The 15,282-nt window shown below is 40.7% G+C and overlaps 1 pseudogene; it reads left to right on the top strand.

Annotated features, from left to right (window-relative positions):
• Window positions 1-13,455: 13,455 nt before the first annotated feature.
• Window positions 13,456-14,472, top strand: LOC125389686 (glyceraldehyde-3-phosphate dehydrogenase pseudogene; annotated as a pseudogene).
• Window positions 14,473-15,282: the final 810 nt, after the last annotated feature.

Here is a 15,282-nt window from a genome sequence, read left to right as displayed (position 1 = left end):
TAGTAAAACTTACAAATAACTGTCTATCCTGCTTATATCTTAATATATATTATATATTTACAGAATATATATGCATAAACTATGCAGGTATATATGCCTCTCCTACTGCACTTCATGTCCATCATCTCTATATAAAGAGAGCTATTATATGGCCTTGGCTCACATTCTTATAAAGGTTGAGATGCCCTGGAATGCACAGCAGCCTAGGATAAATTCTGATGTAGCCCCAGTCTGGAATGAAAGGTCTGAGGAAGAGAAAACCTATTCATTTAGATTCAAGCCTTCTTCTCAAGCTCACAGGCTAAAGGAAATCAGCATCCAGCAGACAGGGGATGAATTTTTATTTATTTTTCCACCCAAGCCTTCAGGTGTGTAGATGAGGCACACATGGTTGACAAAGGGTAGCTCTACTTTAATTAGATCAGCAAGTCTAGTAGCATCTTATTGAGAAAGACCCTCACAGACGTAATAAGAACAATGTTTGGACGATATAGGGGAACTTGTAGCCCATTCTAATTGTTATAATAATGCCATAGCATTAGTTACAGCCTATATCATCTTCAAAGGATGCATTGCCCACCAAATTGCATCAAAACTAACACAGACAAAATCCTTTGAAAATGTATCTCAATAACTAAAGTTAATGCTAGACCATCCCGTTCTTGGAGTGGCCAGTTAATTGGGGAATTTTAAGCGTTAGCGTTATTATATAATCCAAACAGCTGTGAGGAAACTTTCTCATAATCATATACTTTTTGTATTTTTCATCTCTAAAATCCTTCAGTTCTCCATATTGTCAGAGCAAATGTGCTAGTAGCATTTTCCTTGTGTGTGTGAAGGTTTCAGTCAACATTATGCAAATTTGACTTGGGATACTCTACAATCGCTCATAGCAACTCTAAGGTAGAAATGCCATTCAGGAAAATTTACATTTGATATGAGTCTTTCCTCCAGAAAAGCAACATCAAACCGTGACATGATGTGAAATGAGCTTTCCAAGACATATTAAGTTTTGCGTTTGTTTACGACATAGTTAGAAAGCTAAATGTTTTCCTAATTCACTGACAGACAGAATTTTTCAAATAGATTTTGCCCCTTGCACTCAGCTGCACTAGTAGGAGACTCAAATTGAATTCAGACTGAATTAATTGGGACATGAAGTAAGTCATACATGTTTACATGTAGATTACAACATGGTTATTTCATGGCAACGTAAGTAGCAGCCACCAGTTTTGGCAAAGAGTATTTTTGTAATTAACAAAGACAGCTAGTTTCCATAAGTGACAGAATATCAATTTATTTTTCTGGTTCAGTTTGGTCCTTTATAGTTTCCCTTATAACATTCCATCTCAGAGAAGAAGGGTAAGGTTATTTTGTTTGCAGGATACACAAAACATGTGAATGAAAGTTGCTAAGTGACACCCAGTAGCCATAGTCCAACCACTATGGCAGATGAAGAAATTAAGCCTGGCGTTAAAAATATGTTCCTTCCATCCATGAGTAAGGATTCATCATGAGAGAAGCCCAAATGTAGTATGACTTGGGCTGATGCAGTTGTTATACTGTTTAATTATTCCTATGGTCATTGTTATAATATTGAAGTATTTTTTGTTGTGAATCCCCTGTATGTCTTCTGCTGTCCCTCAAGAGTAAAATAGGCTTTCTCTCTGCTTAGAAACTAATAGATAATGGTTGATGCAGCAGCTGATGTCAGGATTATAGGTTTGTAAAGTTTGTGACATCTAAGTGTTCTATGTTTTTATTCTCAACCTTGGGTAGGACTCTGCTAGCAAGAGCTTTCAATTACAACAAGTCAATGTCTTGATTTAGTAACACTTGATCACAGTCCCCTGAATTCATAGGTTTAAAACAAAAGTAATATATGTTTATTTCTCTTTAGAACAACAACACCATTGTTGCTTCTGAAAGAGAAAAGTAAGGCTAGAGACTCCAATAACCTTCTGTTATCAGGGCAGCTCATTCAAGAATGCTAATTTATAAAATACAACTTTTGATAAGTGGATAACAATCTTACTTCCCTTGTAAAATGCTTAGCAAACTGAAAAAGAATCCAAGGACATAAAAGAAATCTATCTTCAACATTCATAACAGAGAGAAAGTACAGTCTGGAATACATAGATTTCATAAATTTTCACATCCATAATATATGATGAATGTTGCTTTTCAGTAAGATGCCAAGAGAAAAACAGAGCCAGGGACCACTAGGCTGCACTGCACTGTGCTACTAAGTTACTTTCCTTCAGGAAATACAGCTGTTATGACAGTGTACATCTCTTGGCATCTGGCTACGACAGCTGCATTTAGCAACAAAGCATGCAGAATAAGTGTCTTCCCAGTATTGCTTGTTAACCATAAATTATTCTTAAATTCTCAAAATGCAAAATCCCCAGACTTTCTTGACCCTTGATCAATAAGGAGAGAGTCATTATACAAACATTGCTGGGATGATCAGCCCCGATCCGAGAAATGGAAGATAGATTTTCTGATCTTTCCTGGCACCTAATTCAGCTGCAAAATAAATGTGTCATAATTTATTTAAAGTTCAGGGACTGGAGAGAGCCCAAGAGCTCCCAGGGTCTAGTGTACTTACTTCATGGGAAAATGTAAACCACTGGATGACGTCTGCTCCTGGGATTTAAGACTAATAGCAAACGTAGTCTCATAGTGGAGAAAACCAAAGATAAGCCACACAATCTTCAAAGCAATCTCCAAATGCTCTCATTTGTGGACCTCACATTTTTTGAACTCAGTTCTTAAAATTTGGAAACTCATCCTTGGCATTCAAGTAAACATGATCACGTGAAAGCACACTCCTTCGAGCACCCACTAGAATGTGTGTTATTTCTAACATGACCGTTGCTGAAGTAATCACAATAAAGGTGCATGTGGAAATCAGGCAATAGTTGCATAAACTTAGAGATGATAATGACAATTGATGTAACAGAAACAAAAGCAGAAGCCAAGGACTTACATTTAGCATTCACCTATTATGTATAAAGCAACCCCCATGTGCCAAGCGATATTTTAGAGAGAAACCACTGAACAATCAGCAGAAGCAGTAGAAGCTCTGTTCCTAAACAACTCAGCTAGAGGAAGCTGATAAGAACCATCCAGAGATTGAAAACAAATTAAAAGAACAAACTATTTCCAAGAATCTGAAAGGAGAAGAATGGTAATTATTAACTCTGGCTTTGATCCTTTGCACTATAAGTGATCCCAGAACTTGGGTGAGGGCAAAGGGATCAGAATTTGAGGTATTAATTGGCTTCACAGTGAGTTAGAAACCAGAATGTGAAATGTACAATTTTGGTTAAATGGTAAGCAGATTTCTACTCCTTTTTCTCTTCCTAGCACACCTGGGACTACGCCACCATGGTCACATAACGTCGTAAATTGTAAACAAGCAGAGTGGAGAGAGAAATGAGGTATTGTTTTGAAACTTGAGAGGGAATAAGTGATTATACATTCAACTAGGGTATCCTTAGGTATAGACTGAGTTATCTATTTCCTGAATCTCAAATCTATACCGGAACTCTGCCTCTCATGGTGGTAGTATCTGGGGGGTTTGGGAGGTACAGTTGCCGTGAATTCAGAAGATTAGGAAGCCAACTTTGATGTTGATCATCTTGGAAGAGTCTTCAGCAGTCTGGCCCACAATGAACTCACGCAGGGAAGAGATCACAAGAAAACAAGGTAGCAGATATTCATAAACCAGGAAGTGGGACCAGTAGCATGATGCAATTCTTCAAGACTTCAGAACAATATGAAAATAAATGTCTGTTGTTAAAGATGCTAAAACATAATTTACATTTTGTTAAGGCAGCCCTGCCAAAGCAGGACACCCACCCAGCCTTCACTGTCTTCTGATTAATGCACAGACTGTAGGAGTTGGATACCTTTGCTTTGTTTTGTTTGGAGTACCTTTGGAGATGAGAGGGAGACCATCCTATGATGTAGCGATGAATGCTCCAACTTGTGCTAACACTCCAGTCAGTCTTAATGTCACCTTCTTATAGGGGAGGGGACAGTCAAGATACTCTGTGTTGAATTATAAAGACAAAAATAAAACACAGATTAGAAACAAAGGGGGGGGAGGGAGAGAGAGAAAAGTAAAGAAAAATTTACTTTTTTATTTTTTTTATTTTTTAAAAATATTTTTATTTTTTTAAAGTATTTTTATTTTTTTAAAAAAAATAAATTTAAAGAACAGGGGTTTATCACAAGTAAGAGAAAATAATGTACCTTTTAACAAAGAATGGAGGCCTAAATCAGAGTCAAAGAATTTTTAAAAAAATTCAGAAATTAAAGATTTAACTGGATACCTCAAATATTTCTGAGGAAAATGTGAAGAAAAATTTTAAAATGCATGAATTAACTTGCTAGGAAGCAGAACAAAAGGGTAGAGAATTGTGGGATCCATTCAGAATCTGGCACTTCCCTTTAGGAGGTCCAGAGCTAATAGAAGAAACGGAAGAAATCGATGACATAGAACAAGAAAGGAAAGAACTGGAGTGAAAGTTCCCACACAGAGAAAGATCACTGAAGGTCTATCGCTGTGAATAATGACAGGGGCAATTTCACCATTCCATGGATGGTTCAGAGATTAAAGAAAACTCTCAAAAGCTTCCAGAGGTTGGTAAAATCAAAGGTTACACACAAAGAACATGAAATTCAAAATGACATCAGAGTCCCGATAGTATCCCCAGGAACTGAGAGTAATGTGGTGGCAGCGTCAAATTCTGTGAAGAAGTTCTCCCAATATTCTATCTTCTGTTCGACATTAAGATAAAAGTGGGTATATATATTTATACACAAAAAGTTCATAAATGTTTATTTGCTTTGAATCATCTCTCAGTAAGCCACTTGAAGAGTAATCCACCAATATAGGAGTGTGTGATTTAGATATGACTAGGAAATCAGAAATGTCTTTATGAATAGTCAATTCATAATAAATATTGTACCTAATAACTTCTGACAGCTGGTGGTGAAACTAGTATGAAGTCTGAAGTCGCTGTCAGTTAACCAACAGAGTTGGGAGGGAGAATTGGATGGAGCCAGGAAAAGGGTACATCTAGGACAAATGAGGATGTACAGGATTCATCATTTGGCAAGAGGCTAGCCAGGAACACACAAGACAAAGTCTGCCAAGAACCCACATCTGTTTTCTGCTGAGCATGTCAAGACTCTGTAGAGGCAGAACATGGGATACCCTGTGGAGATATTCAAATTCTGACTACAAACTTGAGGAGGAATCTGAGAGGAACTCAGACGTCTATGGTGCAAGGTGCTGGGGTCAATGAGGTACCATCTGACAAAAACATGAAGTTGTCTCACAGGCTGTGGTGTCTGTTTCACGCCTGTCCTCCAAACCTGGAGCAGATGTCTCCTGTGGCCAGTGCTAACTGTACATCCTGCAAGGGGTATTAGAGCATGATGGGAATCGAATTCTACTTTATTTAAGTAAACACAGGCCAGATCTGTCAGAAAGGGGAAGACTGGGAACTCACAGATTAAAGAATCTACTCACAGAGTGAGACACGCTATTCTGAGGACGTTAGTGAAGAGAACACGAAAGAAAAATACAGCTGAAGAAAATGTCTCCATTCAGATTTGAGTCAAGAGCAAGGAGCTCTCAAAAAACACAGATTCAAGGAACATGAGCCAATCGACAGGTGTTTGATTATAATTAGACATGTCTTTCACTTCTTGGGGGAAAGTAATTAAAACTACAGAAGAAAAAAGAATACCTACACAAGCAACAAAGTGTAATCACAATTGACAATGCTGCTGAGTTGCTAATGATGTTTACGTCGCCATAATCATCCCCACATTGAAGAGTGATTCAACACAAAAGACGGACCAGGAGAAAAGTGGAAGGAAAGTAGAGGAAAGCAAAGACAACTTTAGAGCAACCAGAATTCAGAATAGGATAGGATACATTTACTTTAACCAATAACAGTAGAGAACAATATGATATGTGTATTTGCTTATTTACTAAGAACAATTAAATATGCGTGTAGTAAAATGATAAGTGATTGGCAAGCAGCTATGGAGAAAGAGACATTTTCAAGACAGTGCAATTAATCTATATAATAATATAACAGTGGGGGATTCCTATCTTTCTTCCATTCCCTACCTATACAAGCAACAGTATGATATAAAGTATAAACCTGAACATATGCTGTGAACTGTAGATACTAATGGTTCATTGGGCTAAAAGAAATGACTCAGCAGGACTGGCTGCTGTTCTAAAGGACCTGGTTTTGATTACCAGCACTTGCGTATATCCCCAGCTTTAAGCGTGTTTTCCTACATATAGTTACCATATTTTTACACAGAGTAGTGTATATTTTCTTTGGTGAGGTGACTCTTCATATCCTTTCCATATTTTTTTTGTTAGTAAATTTTATTAAATTATAAAAGTTTCCATTTCCGCCCCCCCTCCCATCACCCTCCCACTCCCCCCACTCCCCCCCTCCTTCCCCTCCGTCCCCCAGGGCAGTCAGGGTTTCCTGCCCTGTGGGAAGCTCCAGCTCCCTCCTCCTCCCTCCAGGTCCAGGAAGGCGAGCATCCAAACAGACTGGATCCCCAAAAACCAGCATATGCAGAGGAAACAGGTCCCAGTGTCATAGTCAATGGCTTTTCAGAAAGACCCCGGGCCAGCCACAGTCAGAGAATCCGGCCAAATTCCGAGAATCTGGCTAGATCACGTCCTCGTTCAGTCCCAGTCCGACTGGCCCTGGTAAATTCTCATCAGATCCGTTCCCTTGTATCAGTGGGTGATAGCATCCCTCGCAGTACTGATTTCGTCTTTCATGTTCCTCCTCCTTCCGCTCCCCCTCCAGACCTCGGGGGGCTCAATCCGTTGCTCCAATGGGGGGTCGATGGAGGGGGAGAGGGCTAGAGAGAAGAGAGTAGGGGAGGAACGGGGAAAGCTTGGTGGCCGGGGATGGGGGGGGGAGGGAGGTAGGATGAATATGGGATCAGGGAACAATATATTTCAACTAAGGGAGCCATTTTAGGGTTTACAGGAGACTTGATTATATATGGGATCCCAGGTCCAAGGAGAAATCCCCCAGATTGCTCTCTGGACAGAGGAGAGGGTGCCTGAATCGGCCGTGGCCCATGACCATACTGATGTATATTTTGCTTATCACCATAGATCCTTCGTCTGGCGAAGGACGGCTATGCAGTCGGAGGCCCTTTCCATATTTTAAATGGAATCGTTTTCTTATTGCAGGATTTTCACAGTCGTTTGTAGTCTTAAGTTAAGCTTTCCATAAAAATGTTCATTTTTACAAACACTTATGTCCAGTGTTTGGCTCTTTGTATTCTTTTAACAATGTATTTTATCAGAAAAGAATTTCTTTGATTTTAGTAAATTTTAAGCGATCACACTTTCTCTAGTGGAAATAATGTAACTTAATCAGATGACCAAAGCTATCACAAATTAACAATAATCAAAGGGGTGTGACCATAGTGCCAGAAAAGACAGAGACACAGTGCATATGCAAATCAATGCATAGACTGTAGAACAGATGAGGTTAGAACTTGGGAAATGGAGTCTCTCATATCAGTGAGAAAGAATTTGGAAGAGAAAACATGACAAACCAAATGAGAGATACAAATAGAGAGTTTTACTTTGTATTCATGCCAAATCAAACACACTCATGTAAAAGAAAAAAGGCAAAAATTCTAGAATGTGACTGGGCACTGGAGTCTTTAATCCCAGCACTAAGGAGGCAGAGGCAGGTGGATCTCTGATATCAAGGCCACCCTGGCCTATAGAGCCAAATTCCAGAACAGCCAGGGCTACACAGAGAAACCCTGTCTTCAAAACAAAACCAAACCAAACAAAGAGGGGGGAGAGACAGAAGGAAGGAAAGAAGGAAGGAAAGAGGGAAGGAAGGAAGGAAGGAAGGAAGGAAGGAAGGAAGGAAGGAAGGAAGGAAGGAAGGAAGGAAAGTACTAGAATACAATAATTATTCGGGAATTGAGAAACCCTAAAGTTAAACCATAGATTCAGCCACATAAAAATACAAAGGCATCTTCTCTGGAACACCAGAGATAATATAAATTACAATACTGCATCACAAAAGAGAGTCACTGATTCCTAGAAGCTGTTAAAAGTGGTTCAAAAGGACAAAAGCAGAAATCAAGATCATAGAAATGCTTCTGGAAGGTTGGTTCACAAAAGAAAAAGCAAAGAAGCATACACACAAACAAGGAATTACATAAATTCAGACTAAAACAGTAATAACTTACTACTTAACATTTACCAGATTATGTAAGAAATATACACACTCATCTTTAGTGCTGGAGATACAGCTTGGGGTGGAACACTGGCCATCCATGCCAGGGTTCAATGACGAGCATCAAAGAAAGAGAGGGGAGTCCAGGAATCATTACAACTATGATAAGAGACACTGTGTATAAGAAAATGACTCTATTTCTGAAGGAAATCAAACAATGTGTATTATACAGTTTAAAAGTATGTGGAGCCTATGACTCACAATCCTGCTGTTTATAATTAATCTGAGGGAAAGATCTGACAGAAAAAGGCCCCTGACTCATTTGAAATAGCAAAAATATGGAAAATGGCATGTGCAGGAACCTAAGTTATTCAAATGCGATAATTTAATGCAGAGGTAAGGGACATACACAGTCCTGGATGCAGAGGCTACTTAGAAAACTAATGGTATACAAAAATCGCTAGAAGAGCATCTTCTTCCTATGTACACATAAAAAAAATAAATCACAGGATTATATGAGGCAAAATATCAACAAACAGTGCTGGCAGCGACGTCATAGATGAGTTATTTTAATTTGTCTATCTGTACTTTCCATTTGCTACAGATTTTATAATGTTTAATTTGATCAAGCTTGAAAGTTAGAGGGTAGAGAGAAAATGGTTGCCCAGTCAGCGGGTGAGACAAAGATCGGATGCTGAGGATAAACTTTGCCAGGATCACCGTCTTTCCAGGCCAGTCAGGATCGTGGAAACGCTGAGAGGTTAAGGAGCAGTCCCGGAGAACCCTTCAATGACCCAGAAGCCTCCAGCTGATGCTGCTCCTCTGAGAGCAATCGCAGTGGAGCAAAGATAGCGAGTGATTAAATGGTGATCCCACAGAGGCTATTTGTCAATAAATATGTAGCTTGCCTTTCCCTTCTTGTTGGAGATTCTGAAAACGTCCTGACATTTCCTGTCAAAATTCACCCATCTATCGCGCACCACTAAATCTGCATGGTGTCCTACATGCGAACTCATTTTCTACAACACACAGTTTCTGTTGACAAATCTCTCTCTCTCTCTCTCTGTCTGTCTGTGTGTGTATGTGTGTGTGTGTCTGTGTCTGTGTGTATGTATGTCTGTCTCTCTGTCTCTCTCTCTGTCTGTGTGTGTGTCTCTCTCTCTGTCTCTCTCTCTGTCTCTGTCTCTCTCTGTCTCTCTGTGTGTGTGTCTCTCTCTGTCTCTGTCTCTCTCTCTCTCTGTCTCTCTCTCTCTCTCTCTCTCTCTGTCTTCCCATTGCCTTCATGATGCGATGACTCATTCCCTGGTGGCGAGTAGGTAGCTTTGCCCTCGGTCACTAAGTGAATGATTTAGAAAGCCTCTGTGGCTGAACGTATTAGAGCTAAACGATGCAGTGGGGAAGATGGGGTCAGAGAAAGAGCATCGTGCGCCAGATTGTCAAATGGTGCGTGGCCGGCGCCAGCAACACCACACAGATGGAGAGGCTGTGAATATATTGCAGGTACTGTCGCAATTAGGGCATCTGTACAGGTTCCCTTGGATATTGGAATATGGTGTCAATATTCTCAAAAATACAGACGGTGTTTTAATATACATAATAGCCTCGCCTCTCACCATCTGGAGCCAGGAGTCTTTTTGGATTCCCTTATCAGTGACCATGTTTTGTTGCATGAGTAACAATTAGAAGTCACAGTTCTCCTCTGTCTGTCTGTCTATCTGTCTGTCTCTGTCTCTCTATGTCTTACTCTCTCTGTTCACTCTCTCTCTCTCTCTCTCTCGCTCTCTCTCTCTCTCTCTCTCAGTTGATAACCTTAGTATTTCCATTTCCTTTCTCTGAATTTCTTTCTCTGGCCTCATCAGCCTTTTCTGTTTGGCAACGATGGGGTCTCTGATTCTGGGCCGTTCTTCCCTGCTCCCCATTCACCCTACACTAGCATGCTCACAGGGAGAGTAAAGCGAATGCAACCGCACTGTTCCAGGAAGAGGTGAGATGTCGGCGGAGTTACAGCAACACGCAGAGGAAGGAATCTCTGCCATGAGCTCTTCTGTGGCCTGACTGGAGGAGGAAACGGCCCCTTCCACAGCTGCGCTGAAGATAGGGCAAAACAATTGCTCAAAATACCACCCTATCTCAGTGGTGGTGGGGGGGGGAATCTTTGAGATATGGATTTCTGTTCTTCTCCATGCGTTAAGGAGAAAGCCAGGCTCCTCAAGCGTACAGGCTTCAGGGGACCCTCACATTACTAGGCCTGACGGCACAATCGGCACACAGACATTTCTTTCCCGTAACTGAGTTTCTGGGTAAAATCTACGAATAATTGAATAAGAGCAATAGGAAACAAACGTGCTGTGGTTGAATTGCGCTGTTCCAAGGTGATACTTGCCAGTCTGAATCCCTGGTACCTATGAGTCGGACCTAATTTGAAAATAAAACCTTTGCGCAATCAAGTTAGGGTAAAATAAAGCTGAATCGAATGGGCTTTAATTCAATGACTTATGCCACATGTGAACACACAAACACAAAGACCTTGGGAAGGGCATCCTGTGATGACAGAGGCAGAGGGTTGTATGTATCAAGTCAAGAGATGCTTATAATCTTCAGCAACCAACAGGAGCTAAAAGAGAAGAAACCAATCCCAGAAAAAATCAATTTTGCCTGTACCGTGTTGATATATGTCAGTTTCTATAACTATGAGAGAACAAATTTCTATTGTTGCAAACAACTCAGTTTGGGTAAATTTTTATGGAGGCTGTAGCAATCCACTTCCAGAAAGGCCTTTGGGGTAAATCGAGATTTTTCTGAAAATATAATAAGGTCATGGTTAAGACAAGAAAGATCTCTGGTCAGTGTTTGCTCTGTATCCTCTTAACTGAGTGGTAAGCAGCAATGTAGATGAGGTCTCAGTTGTTTGTTTTTCTGCCCTATCGAAGAGAGAAGAGATTTCATCTTAACCATAGCCATGCTAAATAACCCCTAGCTCTTATTTTTATACTTGTTGTCCTCATTGTCAGCAACCCAGAGCTGGCAAGAGGACCCCGGACCAATCACCCAAGATCTTGAAACAGTGGACTGAGCCTTATCCTAGCCCGCCCATGGAATGGAACCACCTTGGAAATGCACAGAAATCCTCACCCAGTTACAGCATGCATCTCTGCAGAGGAGAGAATGTCTCAGAGTGTGCTTGCCTACGCCCCAATGCTGTGAATGTCAGAAGTCAAACTGAGTTAAGAAAGAGAGACTAAACCTCTCTTAAAATATTTTTATGACTAGCTACCCCTCACTTTGAGCTGCAGTGATGCACAGGAATAAAAATAAATGGAAGAAATGTAACATATTTTCATTATGTTTCTATCTTTGATTTACACAGTCATAACTCTGGTCTCTAGGGAAATCTCGAGTGGTTGGGCCCATGAGTTAGGATTTGATTCTTTAAGTGAGCCTTTGGGAAAGAGACTGCAGATCGACTGATCATGCCTGTATCTGATAAGCCATCTAGCTTGGAAGTTTCAGAGAGCAATCACTGCACAGGATAGGGGCTCATTCCACCACGGGCATGAATTAAATTATCCCACTAGTCAGCGTGATTTTACAGCCTCTGTAATGCATGCCCTGGTCTGCTTCTCACTCCAATGCAATCACAGAACTGAAGAGGAAAGTCACCTCTAGAAACCTGAACTTTTCATTTCAAGCGTCAGCGAAGCCACTCTTCATGGGGCTCCAATATATCCGACCCTGTCCAGTAACGTCGGTTTCTTTTCTTTCCTCACAGTGACACACTGCAAAGGTACACGTCAGAGGGAAGGCTCTCAACTTTCCATGAAATATGCCAAGCCCACTTTGATAGACGAGAGCTAAAGAAATTTAGTGCATGCCAGAGATCATATAAACCAGCTACAACTTTTCAAACATATATATATATATATGTTATATATATATTATATATAATCTGAATATATATAATATATTATATATATATAATACAACACTCATCTATTAAATATAATCATCTATTAAATACAAATTATAATCAATATAATACTCATCTATTAAAACTTAATGGTTGTTTCCATCTCTGAGATTTTCTTTTAATTTAATAAAAATTCCAGTACTTTGTCAAAGATGTTAAAAACCAAAGAAAGAGGTATGGTTCTTGGCCTTGTATATGATGCTGGGCATACAGTCCTCTTAAACATCACATCCTGAATTTCCTTTATCGTTGGAAGATACATGCAGAATGACTGTGTAAAAGAGATTTTTCTTGGACAATCTTTGTTCATTTTTCAGATACACTCCATGGCTAAATAACAAGTTGTAAATATTTCACAGGCAGTAGTTAAAAGTCTAAAAGATTAGGTGAACTATAGTCTAGCCCTGGACCCTTAAGGTTAGAGGGATATGGCAAAAAGCATTCATTTGCATGACTTCATGAGGATTAGGAGAGCTCTGAGTTCTCCAAAGTTACTGCACAAATGCCAGTATCTTATAAGTTGGTAACGCATTCGCCAGCAGGGACCTATAGAGGACAGGTGGATCTAGGGAGCTGTCACAGATCCTAATCTTTCATATTTCCTCTTCTGTGTCATGCCATTGTGCCCGTAATGTAGAGAATTAGTCATTTGGAGGCCAGCAACACATAATAATAAGTTCAATAAATACGGCTTTGGAAAATAGGCTGCTCAATTATATAAAAGGGTTTTTCATTTCACCTAAAGTTACCTTCTTGAACCTTTGCAGGTGCGATGATATTACATTGTACAATGAGCTCTCATTATTGACACAGATGCCTTATTTTTAGTAAAATTGCTCCCCAGAATACTTTATATCACCTACACACAGAAAGAAATCTACATCTTAAAGAGTACAGCAAAGCTGTCAATTTGAACATGCAATTGCATAACAAACTCTTGACAACTAATTTCAGGAAGCAGGGCTCTGAAACCACAGCTTTCTCCTGGTGTTTCTCAAGTCATTGTTGGCAAGTCAGCTCTCCTTGGGATATTCTCTTGGTAGGTCATTAAGTATATTTAGAATCTTATCTAATATAATTGTACAATGATCGTGAGAAAAAGTTGATGGCCAACAAAATTTTCATGCAAGGAAAAGACTTTAGCTCTTAGAAGTACTTAGGAGGGTCCCTGCTCCTCCCTGTCCTAGAGACAGCTGCTTCTTTTTGTGAAGTGCCAGCCTTGTTCCAGAGACACGATGGTGAAGGTCGGAGTGAATGGATTTGGCCTTGGATGCTTGGTTGCCAGGGCTGCCTTCACTTCTGGCAAAGTGGAAATTGTTGCCATCAATGACCCTTTCATTGACCTCAACTACATGGTCTACATGTTCCAGTATGACTCCACCCATGGAAAGTTCAAAGGCACAGTTAAGGTTGAGAATGGGAAGCTTCTTATCAACGGGAAGGCCATCACCGTCTTCCAGGAACGAGATTCTGCTAACATCAAGTGGGGTGATGCTGGCGACAAGTATGTTGTGGAGTCTACCAGTGTTCTCACCACCATGGAGAAGGAGGCTGGGGCCCACTTGAAGGGTGGGGCCAAAAGGGTCATCATCTCTGCCCCTTCTGAAGATGCCCCCATGTTTGTGATGGGTGTGAAACATGACAAGTATGACAATTCCCTCAAGATTGTCAGCAATGCTTCCTGCACCACCAACTGCTTAGCTCCCTTGGCCAAGGTCGTCCATGACAACTCTGGCATCGCGGAAGGACTCATGACCATAGTCTATGCCATCACGGCCACCCAGAAGACTGTGGATGGCTCCTCTGGGAAGCTGTGGTGAGCTGGCTGTGACGCTGCCCAGAACATCATCCCTGCATCCAGTGGCGCTGCCAAGGCTGTGGGCAAAGTCATCCCAGAGCTGAATGGGAAGCTCACGGGCATAGCCTTCCGTGTTCCTACCCCCAATGTGTCCGTTGTGGATCTGACATGCCACCTGGAGAAAACTACCAAGTATGAAGACATCAAGAAGGTGGTGAAGCAGGCATCTGAGGGCCCACTAAAGGGCATCCTGGTCTACACTGAGGACCAGGTTTTCTCCTGTGACTTTAACAGTGGCTCCCACTCTTCCACCTTCGATGCTGGGACATTGCTCTCAATGACAACTTTGCAAAGCTCATTTCCTGATATGACAATGAATTTGGCTACAGCAACAGATGGTGGACCTCATGGCCTACATAACCTCCAAGGAGTAAGAAGCCCAGCCTGGACCACCCATCTAGCAAGGACACAGCAAGAGAGAGGCCCTCGGCTGTTGAGCAATCCCTGACCTAATTCAGCCATTGACAGTGAGCATATCCCTCACAGTTTCCATCCCAGACTCCCTGATAGCAAGAGGGGCTTAGGGAGCCCTACTCTTTTGAATACCATCAATAAAGTTCACTGCACTGGAGAAGAAGAAGGAAGAGAAGGAGAAGAAGGAAAAGGAGGAGGAGGAGGAGAAGGAGACGAAGAAGAAGAAGAAGAAGAAGAAGAAGAAGAAGAAGAAGAAGAAGAAGAAGAAGAAGAAGAAGAAGAAGAAGAAGAAGAAGGGAAGGAAGGAAGGAAGAAAGAAAGAAAGAAAGAAAGAAAGAAAGAAAGAAAGAAAGAAAGAAAGAAAGAAAGAAAGAAGTACTTAGGATGTGACACTTTATAACCAGACTTCAGGAAACACAATCTAGTTAGGAAAAGATAAGAGCACTACTTAATGTCGCTTTGGCTTTGCATGTCTTACAAAATTTTAGATTACCTCAGCATTTTCAAACTTTATGCAAATGTATGAGAAACAAAAGCCCTGTGGGCAATAACTTCCAATTTTTATGATTCTGGTGAAAAACAATGACACCTAGGAAATCTTAGACCCTCCAAATTGCAGTTGAATAATTTATACAAAAATACATTTCAAATAATGTATTTGGGACAAGACTCTACTGCTGGGGGACATTTTGTAAGACTGGGTTCTGAGAATATCATCCCACTCCTCCCCAAAATGAAAAACATGCTTATAGAGGAGACCCAACCTCCTG

This window comes from Myodes glareolus, chromosome 26 (genome assembly GCF_982192425.1).
Source record: "Myodes glareolus chromosome 26, mMyoGla1.1, whole genome shotgun sequence".
NCBI lineage: Eukaryota > Metazoa > Chordata > Mammalia > Rodentia > Cricetidae > Myodes > Myodes glareolus.
The sequence above is the reverse complement of the archived record's forward strand: the minus strand, read 5'-3'. Positions and strand labels throughout refer to the sequence as shown.